The sequence below is a fragment of the Schistocerca nitens genome, chromosome 3, assembly GCF_023898315.1.
Source record: "Schistocerca nitens isolate TAMUIC-IGC-003100 chromosome 3, iqSchNite1.1, whole genome shotgun sequence".
Classification (NCBI taxonomy): Eukaryota; Metazoa; Arthropoda; class Insecta; order Orthoptera; family Acrididae; genus Schistocerca; species Schistocerca nitens.
Genome location: NC_064616.1, coordinates 206,638,744 through 206,656,833, shown reverse-complemented (window position 1 = coordinate 206,656,833; position 18,090 = coordinate 206,638,744). Strand labels below are relative to the sequence as shown.

General features: G+C 37.8%; 1 protein-coding gene across 5 annotated transcripts in view; it reads right to left on the bottom strand.

The window, feature by feature from the left end:
- The window catches only part of LOC126248154 (ATP-binding cassette sub-family B member 6), a 129,285-nt gene extending 119,109 nt beyond the window's left edge, over window positions 1–10,176 (bottom strand). Inside the window, exon 1 of one of the 5 annotated variants that reach the window (XM_049948896.1) lies at window positions 10,086–10,176. The gene's annotated coding sequence lies outside the window, so the exon portion shown is untranslated. Of the gene's footprint in view, window positions 1–9,284; window positions 9,666–9,706; window positions 10,036–10,085 lie in introns of those variants that run through there. The other 4 variants (XM_049948894.1, XM_049948892.1, XM_049948893.1 and 1 more) reach the window with 4 other exon arrangements.
- Between the last annotated feature and the right edge of the window lie 7,914 nt (window positions 10,177–18,090).

The following is an 18,090-nucleotide window of genomic DNA, read 5'->3' as shown; positions in this document are numbered from 1 at the left end:
TTCAGAACTTCCATTTGTGACTTCTCAAACAATATGAAGCACGACTACTAATGTATGCTTTTGGTTTCAGATGTACAGAGCTAGTGAAGCTAATTTACATAGTACCTACAGTACACTAACAAAGTCTCTTTCTTTATTCGATACAGTGAGAAATAACAGTGTGTAATCGCTTGGCTTTTCCGATCATCACACCCTAGGATATGCAGTATTCTAATGAAGACTCTGTAAAATGAAACATTTTCCATTGAAAGCATAATGTTCCTGTCAAAGCAAACAACATGATTTACCAATCACATTTACAATTCCTTGTGTTACATCCGCTAGACTAAATCTGGACATTCACAATACTACCAACCCCAGACTACAAAACAGAAATTTATACAAATTCTGAAAATTTGACAATTAGGGGTTTTCATTAGACAGCAGTCCATAAGAACTGAAGGATCATCAACCTGTAAGTTGGTATGAACGTCATCATATTGCTAAACTTTGTCCTATAGCTTACCACAATCTGTACACTGATGCATTCCACTGGTAATAGGGAGTACCTGCACATTTAGTGTGAAATTCAAATCTGTGCCAGTGTAGCTTGTCAAAGAACAAACCTCATTAGGTAGTTACGTTAGGGGGGGGGGAAAAAAGAGTAACCAAAAAGTACATAAGAATTGTAATACTTTAAGTCTGCAATGGGCTTTAGATACAGTTAATTGTAGGAGGGAAAAAACTGTTGTTTCTGTGGACAAGCTTCAGAAACTCATGAATGCCCCTTTTGCCCCTTAGCAATAGCCTCCCTACAAGTATCAAAGGAAGTAAAAAAGTGGATGGATTGCCATTTACTTGTGCTTCCCATCATCTTTCGCCACATAACTTACAGTAAATTCAGCATTTAAAAATTTACAGCCTGTATTATATTGGCCTGGCAGTTTTGTCTACAACCAACAAAATTCTAAAATACAAAAAGCTGATTTGTCAGCTGAGGGAAAAAAAAGAAGAGTATATCCAATGATTCTAACAAAACAATAATACAGTATTTGATATACTTGTGCAGAGAGATTTTATTTTGAACAGGACAGCAGTAATGCACGAACCTATAAACTAGGAGAGAATTAATTCACATTACCTTATGGGTTCACTGACAACTTCCACCCTCACAGTAATTAAAGAAAGGAATACAGTGCTCTATACCATTCAGAAATGAATTTAATAGGAGCTGCAAGAAAGCTAAAGCAAAATAACTGTAGAAAAAATTTGAAAACTTTAAAAAAAGGGACAAATACAACATACAGAACAGTCAATATAACTTTCAAAGAATTGAAAAGTAGAAGTGTGAACATTACGTGTGTAAAATTAATTCCACTGTTAAATACAAAGTGTAGATAAGTGGAAAGAGCACACTAAGAAAACAGAAGGATCTGTCTGCTGTTGTGGTAGAGGAAACATGGAAGAGACACAGGATCCTATATAAGAGAGAGTTTGACAGAGTTTTGGAAGACTTTTGAGTGAACAGAAATTACTGTGCAGCAGACTCAGCCAATGAGTAGGAAAGCTAGGAAAACACTAATGTTACGAAGACGACGTTACTGCTCCTAGGTAGCAGTTGTGGCAGAGGTTTAGCATGAAAGATTAGAGTAACGACCCATCGACAATGAGGTAATTAGTGATGGAGTGCAAGCTCTGATTATGGAGGGATGAGGGAAGCAATTTGGTCATGCCCTTTCAAAGGACCTGCCCCAGCATTTGCCTTAAGCGATTTAGGGAAATTGCAGAAAACCTAAACCTGGATAGCCAGATGGACCATCTAACAAAATGTGAGCCCAGCACGCACTCTCGCTCATTGCACAGCTTTAGGTCCCATGATTGAAGTTAGGTGAAGAGCATTAGGTCACAAGCACTCACAAGTGAAGTACTGGGCTGAAAGCTAAGGGCCTTTTTATAGCGATTTCACAAAAGATGGCGAGATAGTAATTACAGTTGGGCACCTGACAGCATCAATATAGATAGGGCAGGGCATACAGCATAGGTGGTGACTGGGCAAGATAGATTCCCTAATTGGTTTCACCAACAAGTGCACAGTCGAGTTGTACTGGTGGCACAATCTGCCTCTGCTCAGCAGTGCTGCATGGCAGATAAGTGCAGAGCTGAAGATAGTACAAATGGCTGTTGACCAGGCAGTGCACATTGCACTGGTACCAGTGGGAACTATTGGGACAAAGACACATTAGGCATGATCTGCAACTCAGCAGGACTGGGAAGGGAAAGTTGGTAGAATTCATTATTGAGAGTATAATAGGTATGTGTGGTCAAACATCTGTTGTCATGGGTAGGATGACTATGTCTTTTTGCAAGATAAATTATGACAACAGGCTCCCCTCCCATACAACTGTCACAACCAGCTTAGAAATTTCAGCAACATGTACATGGAAGATAAAATGTACCACACCAGACTGTACAACCACCACAGTAATTTGGGCAGAATTATTTATTCTTCGTCAAAACATGTAGTCTATTAAAAATAAAGTATCAGCTTGAATCTTAATTACAGTCTCTGAACAGCACAGTGGTATACATTACAGAGCACTGACGCAAAGGCAATGAAATACAGCATATATTGCTATCATCATATGAATGTCAAGCTGCTACAGCAGAACCATCTTAAAGGGTAGTCAATCAAATATTTATATCAGAGATGGCACACTTTACAGCTACAGAAGAAACAAGCAAATAAATAAATATCACAATTGGTATATGTAACAAATTGCATTACCGTTCAAACTAACATAGCTAGCCATCCATAAGAGTTAATCATTCCTTGCATGTACCAATCACCTAGTGATAATGTGGACAATTCTTTCAACAAATTAACAGAAGTCCTGGAAAGAGTTTCAGCCCCCATATCTAATATTATAACAGGGCCTATGTGTAGACGTGAATATTAACACAGGTGTTGAGGGTGAAATAATTAATAACATACTAAACCTTTTGAACACTTCTAATATGGCACAAATGGCAAACCTTGCTACTAGGATACCAAAAAGTTTAGCACCACTCTTAGATCATGTGTCATACACTGACAATTTAATGACTTGTACATTGTTATGCTTAGGGATGTTGGGAGCCATCAAGGGCACTTCAAGATAGGAACTCAAGAAAAACAATGCAGAGAGCAGGAAAAATTAGTAGTATTTAGGTTCCCGGAGCTAAAAAGTAACACTAGAGCCCTGCAAATTGCAGAGACATTGGGCAGCTGTCCCAGGTGAGAAGTTCCAGTTCAGAGAATTAACTCCATCCACCACCTAGATGCTGTCTTAAGGCATCACAATAGAAGATGGCCATGACAAGGCATGTCTTAGCAGAGGCAGCAAGCTTGATACTTGCTCCTAACAACTGCAACGTCAGTGGGTTTACACTGGTTAGAATGCTGCTACAGCAACAGTCACTCTAAAAAGGATGGAGGGTGGCGCCAAGTGACATACAATACTGTTATTGCTGGCCATAATGGGAGTGGCAGTGACGTTCAGCTATCAACTGAATGCTGTTGATACCAAACTTTGAGTTTGTTAATGTAAAATCAAGAAGCATCCCTACCTACCAAGTAAAAGTACAGGAGGATTCTAAATATGGTTGTCAGAAGTGCCTGGAGGTGCAGAGCAACTCACCAGTTTGGCTGAAGCTTGTTAAGTGCAGTGGATTGGTGGGCTGACAACTGGAAGGGAGAAATAGTGTGCTGCCACAATTCTTTAAAAATCTATGTTTTTGTATTCAGTGGGAGTTCCCAGTCACACTGCTGAGGTGCTGACGCTGTGTCACTCATGACCAGCCTCGGTAAGCTCCGACATGTCTGTTTTTTTCACCGAGTGCTGCACTTCTTCTGTGAGTACTCACCATGTGACTTAAGACACTGACTTCTGTTGTGCAACCAATGTTTAGAATTAGATTCCAGTGTAGTAGTTATTCTGAGCGTATATAGTGTTGATTCGAGCCTCCTGCTGCAAGTATCCTGTCGAGTCCCTGAATCTGCGACTAGTAGGTGACCTGTGACACTGTTTGGCGCTGATCCAAATTATCCACTTGCCCTCACTGGGAATCTGTGTCTGCATTTGCTCTTCACTGCTCTGAAATTGCACACTGACCGCAAAAACCCCTGTCTTCCCTCTATCCTTTGTTAGGACACGGCATGTACTTACAGACAACAGGGAGCACTAAAAAATATTTATAATAGATTTTGGTCTCTGTGATCATTACTGTTAGATAATAAAGCTAAAGACAGAATTGGTAAAATCCGCAGAACTGCAGTCTTGTAAATTGATCTTCTTGAAACATAAAATACATACCTCCTCTTTAAGGCATTGGCAAATCAAACCTGTGACAAAATGTAAACCATCAGATGAAAAGTGCTCTAAATCCAGCACACTGTTTAAATTAATTTTTAAAGGGACATTTCCAACAACAATCACTACTACAGCAGCATCTAAGGAAAAGAAGATGGATAACTGCAGATATTAGAAAGTTTTCCCCAACACTTAAATTTCACAGTTTTTTTTACAAAACACTACACTAAACCACAGTTCCTCGATTACTATCACAAATATAAGATGATACACAGGAGGGTAAAGCCTGCAACACAAAAATCATTCAGTGACAAAATAACATACAATACAAAAAATTAAAGCAACGGGGATGGAGTAAAAGAAAATCCTCAGGACCTGAAAAATTTTGTAATTGACTATTTTTCTGGTAGTGTGGAGAAGTTGCAACAAAAACACATGTAGCACCCACAATTAATTACACAGCAAGCACAATGATGATGTTTCCCTCCACAAAGCTTGAATTCAGGAGGCCAATACAGAAACTAAAAAAGAAGTCAGCAGATACAGATGAGGTTCCAGTATCTGTTCTCAAGACATGTGCAGGGAGCATAGAAACCCTATTGACGAACATAAATGAGTCTTTTACTTCAGGTGTCTTTAAAGAATGCATGGATTGTACCTTCACTAAAGAAATGCAACGTGGAGAACCAAGAAAACTACAGGTCACTTTCATTATCTTATGCATTCTCAAAAATAATTGAATCAATCATGAAAGATAGACTAATGAGTTGCATGATTAAATACAACCTTTTGAATGGAGCACAGCTCAGTTTGTGGACTGGAAGAAGTACATCAGCCATTACAGATTTCACAAAAGTGGAACTGCAAGCTCTTGACAAGAATGACTGCATTACAGGTGTGTTCTTAGACTTGTGCAAGGCTTTTTACACTGCTGACCACAAAACACTACTAAACACAATAAAAGTGCTAGGTGTAAGAGGAATGGTGAACGAGTGGTTTCAGTCTGGAAAACAGGGTGCCTAAGTTAAGAGGTAGTTCACAAATCTGCAAATGATATTTTTTTTTAGTAAAACAATAGTCAGGTGAGAAACATGTAAACATAGGAGTTCATCAGGGAAGTATTGGGTCCAATTTTGTTCTTAACACACGACTTTTCTGACAATATAAGACATGGAGAGAGAGGTCTTATAAAACACCAGACCATCTATTATGGGCAGCAAATAAATCCCTCAAGGATGTTCAGAACTGGGCAAAATATAACAAATTAACACTTAATACAAAGAAAATGAACAGCAGCATTCGACATAAAGGGGGGAGCATAATTCTGTTGCATTAAGCATAGGTGACAAATCAAAAGCTTCTGTAACAAACACGAAGTCTTTAAGTATAAATACTGTTTGCAATTAACACAGAATGAACAAAGAAAGATTCTGGCAAAAAGAATGTCATCATATGTTACGCTCTTATGAGTTCTGTTATCAATTACTAACAGCCAATGGTCTGTGGTTTCTTATTTACACTCAGTTCTTAGCTATGGGATTCTTTTCAGAGGATCGAATGCAAAAAACCTAGACAATTTTCAAACTGCAGAAAAGGGCAATGAAAAAGTAACTAGAAGTTGTAGTCAGCTCACTGTATGGAACTGTTTTCAAAACTGGGTATCCTTCCTGTACCAAGTGAGTACATCGAGCAATCTGTTGTGGATCTCAGGGAAAACATTAAGTGCTTCACAAACTGCCTTAACGTAATCACAGGCTAAGAGACACTTTGGACTTACATTTACCAAGGAAGAAACAAATACAAAAATTCAAAAACATATTTTCTATCAAGGAAAAAAGTGTACAATCAATTTATCTAGCACATGAAACCAATTACTAAAATATATTTCTTTGAAAAGGTGGTAAAACTTTACAAAAGGCTGTCGGGGAAATCTAAGATGGTGGAACAGCTGAATTGTGAATCAGTGTTTCATATGATTTTTAAAAAAAATTAAATCGTGGGGCTAGGGAGATGGATGGGTGAAGACTAATGAGTTGCATGATTTCTGACAGTATTAGTAATATCACATTCCCTCAATCTCACACGCATAGGCATTGACAGAATCTACGCATGGGAAGACAGTTGTAAACTTTAGCCAAAAGGACAGTACACATACTTCATAAGTAATGCCTATAATAAAATAAATAAATAAAACTATAATAAATACACTATTAAAGAATAATTTTGGGACTCTGTAGTGGTTAATAATCAAACAGGACAACTACAGCACATTACAATACATTATCATAATGTAATGCTTTTACAAGGAATCATGTGCCAAGATCCATAGCGCATGATACTACAGTCTTATCATTATCGTGAGTTTAACATCTCATGCATCTGGTGAGTCAGTTTTTCACACAGTCTGAACGTAGGACATGAAGCCACACAAGGGTCATACTTGCATGTTCATGCAACTGGAGTCAGTTTTCCAAGCAGACTGGTAGGAATGCAAAGGACACAGCAGCATGTTCATGGTACAGGAGTCACTAGTTGGTGTCCTTGGTGTGTACAGTGATAAGCTATGTTCTAGAATACAAGTTATCTGGTGCAAACTGCAGATCATCAAAAGAACACTGTACAACAGGGATGAATCAAATGAAGCAGTGCAGATGTTTAGATGATGACCTCATATTTGGGAGGACGGATTTGCTCTGTCCGGTCATCCTGATTTAGGTTTTCTGTGGTTCTCCTTAATCGGTTCAGGCTAATGCCAGGTTGACCCCATGAGCAAGGTCATTGCGACCACCTGTCTAGTGTAAAAAAAACCACATATATATGTTCTATATAGATGTATATTTTGAGCTAGCTACCTGTTTTCATTGTATCACAAAGACAAATCCTATATTATTGTCAGATGATACCTGGATGAATAATAACTAAATCCTGGGAGAAGTGGTAGATATCATTACTTCAGAATTTCTAAAACCATTGTGAGGAATGCCAACCACACAGTTATTCTAGTTACTGTGCAGGATTTACGAGACAGGAGAGATACCTTAAGACTTTTTGAAGAATATCATCCCCACAACACTGAAGACGGAAAAGCTGATTAACGTGAGACTGGACAGACAATCAGCTAGACAGCTCAAGCAACCGAGTTCTTCACCAGAATAATATACAAAAGATGGGAAAAGAAAGCAGAGGATCTGTTAAACAATGATCAGTTGGCTTTCAGAAACCTACAGGTGTCATACACGCAGTCCTAACATGCTTGAGAATGAAAGTAAGGCATCAGCAAAACCCAGACACTTCCATAAAATTTCTCAATCTAGGAAGAAAACAAAAACCATGAGAAAATAATCAAGAGATACATCATACATGCTATAGGGAAAGATGTTATAGGCCTATACAATTTGCAGAAGAAAAGGGAACAATGAGAATGGAAGAGTAAGAAAGAAGTCATTAGGTTAAAAAAAGGCAGAAGAGGACAATATATAGCTATTCCTCTACTGTCCAACTTGGGTATCACAGAAGCAATGGGCTTAGTAAACAACAAAACACCCCACCAATTGAATAAATACCATGACAGGCTCTTCATCAAAGCTACGGCCTATCAACTGTCCTATCTTAAAAATGCGTACTTATATATTCTGTGTATGTATATTTTGAGCTATATATTTCCATTGTATTATTACAACAAAGCCAATATCAATGTAAGATGATCCCTCCATGAATAAATAAATGTATATGATGGAGATGACCATTGGAGGGCTTCACTAAAAATTAAAACATTAGCAAAACAAAAATTGATCAACTTTTGGGACCTTTATAGGAATAAGGGGTTTTGGGGCAGGCATGTTCCTATTGTTAACACATTCAAACACATTAAAAGCTTGAGAATCTCAGTCCACAAAAGACAGATGCAAGTTTTCTTCAGAAAGGTAAATACAACCACATTCCTGATGAAAACTCTGTAAAGAATTTCTATGACAAATTCCATAGCCTCAACAACATACAACCAAACTGAACTTAACATAACCTAGGCCTCCAAAAACACTAAAAGAAATATTCAAACATGGGATAAAAATTCGGGGAGACTGGACGGCGATGACAATGTTGTTATCCTCTTTGAGAGTGATGAAGAATTACAGGACTTTATGAACTGACTGGACAGTCTACTGAGATGAACTCAGCATCAAAATTAGAGACCACATAATAAACATAGTGAAGGTATTCTGCTACCAGCAAATAATATACAGTACAACAGATGAAGCAAGAACATGAAGAGAGGCAACAGCACAGACAATGAGAGCTTTTTGCATCATAGGAAGTCTGGTTGGTTGGTTGGTTTTGGGGAAGGAGACCAGACAGCGAGGTTATCGGTCTTAGGAAGTCTGCTAACAACATTATCTAACATAGGCCTTCATTTCTGAGAATTTTTTTTCCTACAATTCCATGGAATTGTGACATGAACAGTAGAAAAGTTAAAGAAGAAATTTACAGCATTTGGTATGTGGTGTTAAAGAAGGTTATTGAAAATTAAGCAGACTGATAAGATAAAGAGTCACAAGGTTTTGTGTAAGGAAATGAATATATGGTAACTAGAAAGAACATGACTATAAGGTTGTTTTAAAAAGTCACGAAAAAACTTCCATGATTCTAAATGGAGCCAAAGAGGGCAAAAATTGTTGGAAAATAGGCCTATTGAGATTGGAATGTACACACCATACAATTTACAACATAGGAAATGTTACATTGATATTATGAGAGTAGCATAAAAGAATTATCATTCAGAAATTTACAAAAAAAGATACGAACACACACACACACACACACACACACACACACACACACTCTCTGCCGGCTATCGGAGATGCGTCTTGTTTATCTACAATTACTGGCTTTCTACAGAAAATAAACGCTTGGCGACTGCTACAGTTGTCAATTGAGAAAAGAACTGGTGCAGAGTCTCACCAAGTGGAGCTGAGCCCAAGATGTAATGAGGCAATTCTCCCAATGAGCTACAACTTGCGAGTATGCGGTCTGCAAAACTGAGTTACCCTAGCACAACTTTTTTTATCTTTAAATGAATCGAAAATTCACTTACGGATACAATAATGTAGCCTACAAATACAAAACTTTTTCACGGTGACGAGATCCTTTCATTAAGGTTTTACAAAAACAGGTTCATTCCCCTAGACAGCGAACACGCCTAGAACACCCCGCACGCAAGCACACACGATCCAAACTAGTAGTCTTCTAAAACAGATGACATCTGATCCCACCAATTCAAAGTTATCAAAAATGCATCGTCATCGTAAATATTTTACAGTGTAACTTTACTTTCATTCAAACGCTACAAATAAAAAATAGCTGTCCTAAAAAAAAAAACTCACTCATACAAACATGTTACAAACTGCGAACATCACACTCACTAATCTGTTTGACAACTCTGAACGCCAAGCAGTTTTCTGAAGCGGGTATCAAAACACTTGCGTCACTTCTTCTGGCGATTCTCGCTTCTTTTCCTCTCAGACTTGAGGTGCTCCAGAAGAAATTCGTAGTTCTCAGCTGTTGTGTTTACGTCCCTCTTAATTTCTCTTAATAACAGTAAATACTTTGTTAAAACAAGTCTTAAACGTCTCAACGTAAGTAATTCAATACGAGAGTAAGGCTCACTATCCGTTGTAGAATTACTTTCTACGTCTGTAGACAAGGCCTCTGAATTATTAAAATCTGAATCCATAATGCTTAGCTACGCTAACCACTACGCACCCCTTTATAACATCCAACTTGTAATCAAATTTTGTCTACGAAATCATGCCGCCAGAATTATATGTGGTGGCATGCCTGCTAAAGGAAACAATTGAACGTAGAGCAATCATATAGTGATAGAAATTGGAAAAGACAGAGAATGCATCAGTTTTCATACAGTTGTCATTGCCTGTAAATACGCGAAAAAGGAAAAAAGAAGCAGTAAGACTGTTTTTTATCTTAAAACTGCAGTTCCTAAGGCGGCTACAATTCTGTTATGTGTGTAGAGGGGTGGGGAAGAAACGCGCCGCTTCGAACATCGCGCGTGTGTGTGTAATTCATTTTTATAGCAGTGTCATAGAATTGTTGGTGCGTGTGTGTCTAATGAACTTTTACAGTATTTTTCAGGAAGTTTAGCACAAGTTGTGATTTTTTAAGAGAACAACGTGGGAAGCTATTGAAGTACCAGCATCTGAAATACCAGCAGGGCCAATTCATACTCTACGGAACAGGAAACATTCCACACTCCATTCAAACAGCAGCATTCACACAGGCCTGCTACAGCAGGAACGTGACGTCAAAACCTCAAAAGAGAGATGATATTCCCTGCAACTCTAAAAAAGTTTGTAATAGAAGAAGAATGCTATAGTGTGGCTGAGTTAGGTTAAATAGGTCGTCTTTTTTATCTATTTTTTAATTGCTTGAGTCATTATCTATGTAACTTACTTTCATTAAATTTTACAATAAGTCTGGGGTACATGTTTTCTTTACAATGAGGTGTTCGAGGATTCTATTACTTTCAGTTTTTGTTAAATCTTAACTAATTAACTTATTCACAAAGTGACCACTTAACCTAACTAGAAATGTTGTCTGGTCGGAGCTTTAAATGTTATTGCAACAACATTTAGTTAGTGGTTGAAACATTAAACATAACCGATCGAAATTTCAAATAACAACAATCGTATAGAAGGCTGTTTTTCTATAAATCAACAGTGAAACAAATCATGTCTTCAAATCTTTGGCGGAAGTCTTTAAGTGGATGGGGAAGTTTTGTAATAATATCAGTAGTGGCAACAAATGCATTTTCATCCCTCAAGGAAAATCTATTGGAAGGTATGTGGTGTTTATAGAAAGTCACTTGAACACCAGGCCAAAGGTACTTCTTCACAACAGCTATAAAGTTGAACCCGTGCCCTTTTTTACTGCATGCACTTTATCAATTATGAAGTCACCTGTTTCAATTCCTGAAAAATCCTCATCTTCTTGAACGTCTTCATTTCAAGAACAGTCAGGTTCCTTTAATGCCAACTGAGTACTGGTTTTTGTGGAGTAGGTTTCCTCTTTTTCTTTGATTCTCTGGGAAAGGCTTCTTCTAGGTGTGCCTTTACAGGTGAACTCATAAGGGTAAGAGATTCTCCTTTCTTTCAGCAATGACTGTCATTTTCAGGGAAAACACAGTGGAAATGGAAGCAAGGCTTCAGGAGGTACAAATAATTCTGCTTGGAGTTCTTGTTCATGAGGACAAGAGGGAATTATATTACCAATGAAGGTACCAGGAACTGAAGGAACTCGATCACTAAGAGACACCAGAAAAGGTGAAGGAACTGGACATGGAACTGCAGTAGGGACGTTACTTTCTGAAACTACTCTTGCAGTCTCAGGCCGCTCAAAAGGCTGAACAGTAAACCGGCTTCCTCAAAGGTTTTGTCATTGACAGTCATTATTCCTGAAGCTTCGAAACATCTGCTGATATTAGAGGGAGTGAGAGCAGATGGAAATGCTTCACCCACTAAGCCAACTACGTCATAGATACGAAGTGCCTAACCAGGATGATTTAGTAGCCACCTGTCACAGGCTTTCTTGTAATATGACTTGTAAGGCCCATAAATGGCAACATCCAAAGGCTGCAGCTTATGGCTGCAATATGGCAGTATCGTTAGCAAAACTTTGTGATTTTCGATTGCAAATGTTTTCATGATTATTGGTCATAATCAGTTTTTGATTTTCTTTGGCCAGCCGAAGTGGTCGAGCGGTTCTAGGCGCTTCAGTCTGGAACTGCACGACCGCTACAGTCGCAGGTTCGAATCCTGCCTCAAGCATGGATGTGTGTGATATCCTTAGGTTAGTTAGGTTTAAGTAGTTCTAAGTTCTAGGGGACTGATGACCTCAGATGTTAAGTCCCATAGTGCTCAGAGCCATTTGAACCATTTTTTATTTTCTTCGCTTGGTCGTTCGTGTTTGACAAAAAGAGCCAATATGTCCATAAATATGTCACCAGTTATCCAAACTGAGGCATGAGCTGCCACTGCACTTCCAGTTAGGCCGTTGTGGAGTATATGGAGTATATGGACATGTGGGAACACAAAACATGTAGGAACTGCTTTTCAAGTGCTCTTGATAATTCTACATGTGGTTAAAAGTGTGTCTCTTTCTGCAGAAGTTATCTTCACCACTTGCTTCTAGCCATGTGTAGACACTACCTTTCCTGGCTTCTGTACCATTGTGAGGCAAACTCACCAAGATTGCTTGAGGGTAACTCTTCAACAGTTGACAGCATTGGTATGCGGCTGGTACTGGCTTGTTCCATAGTCTCTTCTCTACAGTTCCAGTTGGTGGGAAGCTTTAGCATTGAATAGTTGTGTTGTTACAATGTAAAATATGGAACCCTGCGCACACAGTTGGTCAATGCAATTTAAGCAATATGCAGTCATTGAATTCTTGACAGCAGAAGGTGTCACCCGAAAGGAGCTTCATCAGAGAATGAAAGCAGTTTATGGTGATTGTGTTGATGTGAGTACTGTGTATCCTTGGGCAAGTAAGTTTAAAGATGTTAAGGTGGGAACATCTGACCTGCATGACAAACAAAGAGTTGGATGCCCTGTGACAGCAACCACCGAGTTTCACAATCAAAATGTTGACGATCGTTGTATTACTCAGAGAGAAATTGCAAGCAAAATCGGCATTTCACAAGAACGTGTAGGTCACATTATTGGTTTGCTTGGCTATCGAAAGAACTGTGCATGATGGGTTCCCTGGATGCTGACTCCAGACTTGAAATTTGCCAGAAACTCCTGTCATGTTACAAGAATGAAGGTGACGCCTTTGTCCATTAAATTGTGACAGGAGACAAAACGTGGGTACACCATTACGATCCAGAGACGAAATGTCAGTCTATGGGCCATCGACACAAAGACTCGCCGCAGAAAAATAAATTCAAGAGTCAGCCCTCAGCTGGAAAAATCATGGCCACAGTGTTCTGGGACGCAGATGGCGTAATCCTTGTTGATTTCCTTGATCATGGAACAATAATAAATTCAGAGTGTTACTTCACAACCCTGTGAACTCTGAAACGATGGCTAACAAGGGTCCAAAAGGAAAAGGGAAATGTTTTCCTTCAGCATGACCATGCCAAATGACACACTTCAGGTGCCACCACAGCAGCTCTTCAGAGACTGAATCTCACCACTGTACGGCATCCTCCATACAGTCCAGATTTAGCACCGTCTGACTTCCATCTGTTCCTGATAATGAAAGATGATTTGCGGGGACATCATTATGCTTCTGACGAAGACGTTGAGAGAACTGTGAGACTGTGGTTGCAGGAACAGAGTGTCGACTCCTTCCGTGGTGGCTTCAGAAAACGTGTTCATTGTTAACAGAAATGTATCCAAGTGGCTGGTGATTATGTGGAAAAGTGAATATTGGTAATTAAAGATCACATTCTAAGGATTATTTATGCATTTGATTTATTAAAATATTCCCATCCAAACCCAATTAACGAAGTTGGAGGCATTACTTTTCATTCAACCCTCGTAGATGTCTTTTGGTCCAAATTTAAATTTTTGATAAGCTTCTTTCAAATTGGTACAAAATTTACTGACGTTTGACCTACTGAAAGTAGTTGCACTACTCAGACTAGTAGCTTCAGGTTGCCTAAGAGAGAGTTTATGCCTTTTCATGAAAGAACAAAACCACTTCTTCCAGCCATTTTTCTTATTGCCAGTCTTGCAGGAGTTACTTGTTGTTAGCAGCAGCAAATTCATATGCTAACTTCCTCATAACTGTGAAAGATAAATCATAAGGCATGCCGGCAATTTCTTTTAAGTGGGAACAAACGGAAAGGTTTGCTTTTGGAGTAAACATTTTTTTGTGCTCATTTGATGGCCTAAAATTTACTTCATAGTCATCAATAGATCTGCTGACGAAACATTCTAGCATTTTTTGAGGAATTTTAAATTCATTACATGCTGCAATAATTCTAGTTCCTTCTTTGATAAGTGTCACTGCTACTTTGAGATCTTACACTGAATATAATCGGTGGTTGGTTGTATGGCATCTGAAACAAAAAAACTGTATAATTGAACTAAAGTAGGTCTTAAGTACACTTTATCACAATTTGTACAAAAAATGATGGAAAATGATTTTGAAATGAAAAAGATCTGTAATTTACAAAAGGAAATAATTACATTGGGGTTATGTGGACTGGCCCACATACCATAACTGCCTTGGTGTCCAGTTAACCTAACCACACATTTTTCCTGTCTAAGTCACTAAAACAATTGTTTAACAAGGATTAATACAAAAATAATCTGCTGTAAGGAGTAAACACCTTTGCTGTAGTGTGTTTGGCTTTTCCAGTACTCTTCTTGAAATAACAAACTAACTATAAACAAAATGAGTGGGAGAAAAAACTTCTAACCTTTTGAAACAAACAAACCCACTCAAAACAATTGCTTGCTGGTTTTGAGCTGTTTCTAATAGCTGTAGTTGTTTGATCTGAGAAGTTTCTTGATCCATCAGGTGGAAGACACAGGAAAAAACTTCTGCTACGATTTACAAGCAAGGATCAGTTGGCTTGACCTGTCTGCTTAACCTAACTCTTCTCTACATAAGCAGACAGTGAGCAAAAGTTCATCCAGTGAGTGGTATATTTTATGTACCACATTAAGAGAAATTTAAATTAGAAATTAGTGTTAGAAAGTAAACTAGAATTAAAACTACTCATGTACAATATAAGATAATATTATATCACAAAACTGTGTTTTTTAACTCTTTTGTATGCATTGTAAATCATTGTGCACTAATGTAATGTTATGAAGGTACTGTGCAAGCTATTATACGTATTTACTGCTTAACATATTGTACATATATTGTTTAGATTGTAAGCATAATGATGTGTTCAATATTGTAGGAACATAGCTGTAACTTACAGGACAAATAAAGATCATAATCACAGTCAAGGTTTCTTGGGAAGAAAGTTTTGATTTTGACACAGGAGGGGGGGAAACTGTGTCGTGGATTGCTAAACTGGTATTACTGGCATGTAGTAAGAGTAACCACACAATATCAAGTGAGAAATTGCTGTTTTCAATACTGTTGGTATTATATCTATTACATTAGTCACTAAACGAAACAGTGATTTTTTTCCCCAACAGGAATACAAATGGCTATTAAATGGATATGAATTGTAATTAAACTAATACCCCTCACCTTCTTAATTTTAACATGTAATAATAAAATTTGAGTCTGAGGTAATGTATGTAGTTCATAGTAGCCGAGGCATTATTGTATCATCGAAAACGCTTTAACATGAGAGATGAATTGTAATGTGACCAGTTCAAAAGGAACTGATTATGAGTACATCTGCATGCTTGACAAGTACTTTCTGATGCTTTTTAAGCCTATTGTATGCCATTTCGGTAATTTCTTTACGAACTGCAGACTCATTTTAATACGTTCAAAACTATTTACATTCTTGAATATTAGCTGCTATTTATTCGTATAAAAGACCTTTGGGCCTTGTCATTGCTTCTATGCCTTGTGTGTACGTATCAAGTTTATCTTCCCCGCCTGCAACATTTAGCTCTCTAGCATGTCTGCCTATGAAACTTTATTCATGTGCATTTCTTAACCCACAACCAACACATATTCTATTATATTTACCACAAAACTCAATTCCTACTCAGTTCCAGATACCTCTGCTGCATACTCAAATGATTTGTATTGTGCTAATTTTTTCTCATTAACAAACAACAACAGTTCTTTAATTTCCTTTTCAGTGAACAAATAAACAAGAGTGGTGACAATGAACCTGTCTCACATTTTTCCTGATTTGTGCTTCTTATACAAATCTGAAAGTGCAGACTATTCTAATTCGCTTTGAAGGAAGAGAGTGGATTGCCTCCTGCCAGCTTAAAAAAAGGAAAAACATTTTATTTGATTACAGATTATGAAACATCTTTCTATATTTTCAGCACCACAATAAGCTATTAAATATGACCTCCTTTGCATTCTGAATGTGCCTGTCCCTCAATATACAAAATACCCAGTGGTTCCTCACTGGTCATGTGTGGCAGCCACTTACAGTAAGCAGAAGACGATCGCTTCCTTTGATCAAATCTAAAAGGTGAGAGACTAGATCTGATCACATCAGTTTGACTAAAGGCAACATTTGACAAATTTTCCTTATTACACTAAATCAAATGTATTTGACACACCAACTTTGTCAAAGAAATTTGATTGTGGAATACCAGCCTTAAGACCATTTACATTTGATCAAAGAAAGTAATCATCTCCTGTTGACTGAAAGAAGAAATCTAGCCTCCTTGGTTTAATGTAGTGTCTATGGCTACTGGAAACTTTACTTGGTGTATTTCGTCAATGACAAAGTTGGTTGAAATGTATAAAGTCCTGTATAACTTTCAGCATCCATAACATAAAAATATATTAAGACAGAGTGAAAGCTATAAAAATTGCAGATGCCATTAGCTGTGAAGTGCGACCAGGATGTACTTCAGAAGATATAAATAAGAAAGTCAGTGGGCTCCGCACTAGTTATTTCAATTAGAAGGCAAAAGTCTGTAATGACATTCTTATTTAACTCAATATATATATATATATATATATATATATATATATATATATATATATGTGTGTGTGTGTGTGTGTGTGTGTGTGTGTGTGTGTGTGCAAATAATATTTACATAACATACAAATATTTTACATAATTTTGTTTGTTGCAGATATGGCAAAGAATGAGCAAAACTGTAGCCAGTATACAGACTATTTACCAGTTGGAAGTGTAGTGGTTCCCACTTTTAAAATTTCTGGAACCATCCATCATGGCTGACGAAAGTGTGAGTAACATTGAGAGTGTGATGTTCCTGAGAGAGGTACATATGTTTACATTTGGTTATTAAATGTTATTTGTCTGGTAAGGACATTTTTCCCAGCACCATTATAATATGTTTTAAAATTGTCTCTGTTCGCTCCTCCACATATAGCACATCCAGAGGCAGCGTCACAACATGTAGGTTGCATTTAATGTACATCGTCAGTGCTTTGTGGCTCAAAATACAACAGATATCCTGTTGATGTGGACACAGCTTCACTTTTTGTGGAGGTAGATTTATAGAAGTAAGAAAAGTCCTGAAGCGACTGGCCAGAATACTGAACACACTTTCCACGATCCTTCTTCATCGTCACAACCTGTAATTCAGAATCTTTTCTTCCTTAGTGATTCCCTTCAAGGGATACAGTTTCATAATATTCTTGTGACACAACTACTGGGGTTGTTGTATTTATGTTCCCTATTTTTTTGCCTCCAGAAACGTTCAGAATAGTTTCACCAACATGACATTCCCAGAACTTAATTTTTGCAAATACCCGAGCATCACCAACTAGTCCATTGGTTCCAACTTCTACATCTAACTGCAGGTTAGCTTCTTCAAGGGAAAATAAAATTATGCTGTTGAAGGATATCTGATTCAGCAAGTGAGAGTCACTAGTGTGTGGACATTGTGAGTGAAGATACTTTCTATCTAATGCTCCTCTTGTGTTATAAGCATTCTACTTTCCTTCAAAATCATTTGCAATTTGGTTCATTCTTCTTTGCATGTGTGTACCTGTAAAAAAATCTTCGTATACCTAATATAATATATAACTAGTGTTCCTCGTTCTGTGTTTATAGCATGCATCAGAGGACCAAGAAGAACAAGGAGAGGGGGATGAAGTTGAAGTTGGCCAG